The sequence below is a fragment of the Tupaia chinensis genome, unplaced genomic scaffold, assembly GCF_000334495.1.
Source record: "Tupaia chinensis unplaced genomic scaffold, TupChi_1.0 Scaffold000628_1, whole genome shotgun sequence".
In the NCBI taxonomy this organism is placed as follows: Eukaryota; Metazoa; Chordata; class Mammalia; order Scandentia; family Tupaiidae; genus Tupaia; species Tupaia belangeri.
This window is the reverse complement of record NW_006160148.1, coordinates 2,813,160-2,815,779: the sequence shown is the minus strand read 5'-3', so window position 1 is coordinate 2,815,779 and position 2,620 is coordinate 2,813,160. Positions and strand designations below refer to the sequence as shown.

The following is a 2,620-nucleotide window of genomic DNA, read 5'->3' as shown; positions in this document are numbered from 1 at the left end:
TCTTTTGAAGGACGCCATCTCAATGTCATTGGAAAGTCCAGATTGCCTGACATACTGGCATAACCAATTTCCTGTGGTCAGGTCCCACAGGTCTCTGGTGTAAGGGAGTTAAGTCTATGCTGAAGGCAGAGAGGGAGAGGACATAAAAGCAAATGTTGAGTTTTCCACACCACAAGGCATCTGTGCCAAGGTGGCTGTGTGTCAGGGAATCCCTCCTCTCGGGAGCCAAGAGGAAGTCTCTCAAAACTAGAAGGGAAAGATGTCCAAATCAATCCAGCTTCAGAGACATTCTATTAGTGACAAATGCCCCTTCCCCAAAAAACAACAATGAAGTGTTCTGTGTGCTAACAACATAGCTTAAAAAAAAAAGGTAAAACAAAATTCTGCATTTTTATAAAACTTGATAAAAAATAGTATTTCAAACTGTACAGTCACCAGAAGTACACAGTTATCAAAAATGCACACACTTCACTTGGCATCTCCAGCACCTTCAGCTTTCTGTGCCTAAAAGAGAAAAGAAGTTAATGCAACATATAGATTTTCTGAAGTTCTCTTTGCTCATGTCCATCCACAGCATCCTTTTGTTCCCAGGCCAAAGCTCAGGTCTCAGGTACTTAAGATACTGAGGCCCAGAGCAGTCAGTCTCCTCCCCTCTGGGTCCCATAAAACTGGGAAAAAGGAGACAACAGAATTTGAGGATCTAAGGTGGTTCCAGTTTTTAAGACTTCTAGTGCAGCACAAATGTGAAACCCCACAACAGGATGACAGGGCCCTTTAACAGAAACTAAGAACTAAGGATTTAAGTCAACAGGGAAGAAACCAACTCTAGGCTGAAAGGCCCACTTGGAGTGTCGTAGTCAAGAAAAACATCCATTTGTAAAGTTTTGGGGATTAGTAACTAACTGAATGAGCAGACCCAATAAAAAATGTGACAGCAGCATACCTGGTCTGTTTTGGCATCTCCGTTTTCTGCAGGGTTGTTCCCATCCTTGCCAGCATCAGCTTTTCCCTTTTTTCCTTTGGGTACCTTCTCTCCCTTCTAGAGGTATGGAAAAAATACAGCCATTTTACCCCTATTTCTCACTACCAGGATATGGTCTGGAAAATTCAGTACAAGGCAGGTCTGCTTACTAAAAAACACACCCTCACTGATGGATATGACTCATCGACCTAGGCGAAATTACCTCGAGTTTGCTATAGCCTTCAGTAAACTAGAATTCCTATCTAGGTAATGATACCAAGCCAACTAAACACTTGCGTGTTTAATACTTAAATGCACTTTCCTATAAAATGATGCCGGCACTTCTTGGGAGGAAACCAATGCTACAAATGCCACAAATAAGTGACATTATACAAACAGTTTACGACACTCACTACCCAAGTCGCCACCGAGTCCAGGGTGCTGAGGAACAGTCGTCACTGAGAACGTGAGCGATCCTTTGTCAGCACTGTTTCCCAGCCCCACTTACCTTTGCAGGGGCCTTTTTAGGCTTGGGCTCTGGCTTTGGAGGAGCAGGTTTCTTTTTTTGTGGCAGGGAGAGAAAGCAAATGAGAGCATTAATGGAGTGAACAAAAGGAAACTACCCATAACCAACGACCAACCGCATCGACTACTTGGAAGTTTCTACTTTCTACAAGTTCACCTGGCTGACTTTTTGAGAATGCTCAACCTTCAGAAATCTGCTCAAGTAACATTCTGAAGGGTCCCACTTTGGCTCTAGCCATCACAATTTCAGAACCAGCACATTCCAAATAGATCAGAGTCCAAAGAAGAGCAGACCATTCAAAACCAGCCCCCAACTGTAATTCGCGGAGAGCAAGGGAGATCTCTTAATGCTTTAGTTCACGGATAAGGATGAGAACTTGAAAGTATGTATACTTACTGCAGACAACCTTGCAGATCTTCTCTGTGGCTATTTAAAAAACGAGAAAGTTAGAAATAGTAGAGATCAACTGCTTAAGAAAAACAAGGTTTGGGGTCCATTTGTTCTAACTATAGGAAGTGCCCAGACCTTATTTCGGGGTTCCGATTTATTACCAACAAAGGAATGCCCTGGTCTTACAACTCCCAGGCTTTACAGGGCTCCTTCAAGGGAACAATACTTACTTCGTCCTTCACCTTGGCTTTATCTCCTTTAGCATCCCCTTCAGCCTATAAAACACAAAGGACGGTTTCTTTGGTAATTCGTAGTTTTTCCGTAAGCTAATAAACCCCTAAGGACAAAGAAACTAAGGGATTTGTACACAACTTTCCAGGACACACACAAACGGTCAGTTTTCAGCATGTCGGGCTCCTATGCAAATAACCTAGAGCGCACTCAAGAGCAGAGCGCGACCCCGAGGGTGGACGAGGGGCCTGGGCCTACAGCCCCGCGAAGCGCGAGCTCCGCTAGAGCCAGGCCGGGCAGGGCAGCTCGCGCCACCGCGCCAGGCAGCAGCAACAGCTGCAGATGGTGCAAACAAACCCTCCGGAGGCGGAGCCGGGCGCCGTTGCCATAGCAGCCGTCGAGGGCGGGCAAGGGGCGGCGCGCGCAGCCGGGGAACTCGTGGGTGGCGGCGGCGCGCGTCTCGTGCGCGGGGAACGTGGGCGGGCAGAGGCGGGGCCATCGGCGCAGGCCCC

The 2,620-nt window shown here is 46.8% G+C and overlaps 1 long non-coding RNA gene across 3 annotated transcripts; it reads right to left on the bottom strand.

The window, feature by feature from the left end:
- Window positions 1–467: 467 nt before the first annotated feature.
- LOC102483155 (uncharacterized) lies at window positions 468–2,505 on the bottom strand. 3 transcript variants are annotated; one of them, XR_003551218.1, is made up of 4 exons: window positions 2,108–2,505; window positions 1,470–1,913; window positions 944–1,039; window positions 468–504 (listed from the first exon to the last, which is right to left on the bottom strand). It is a non-coding gene; the product is annotated as an uncharacterized LOC102483155 (long non-coding RNA). The 3 variants fall into 3 exon arrangements; XR_003551217.1 differs by having other exon boundaries at window positions 1,470–1,520; window positions 1,884–2,412; XR_336147.3 differs by having other exon boundaries at window positions 1,470–2,380.
- Between the last annotated feature and the right edge of the window lie 115 nt (window positions 2,506–2,620).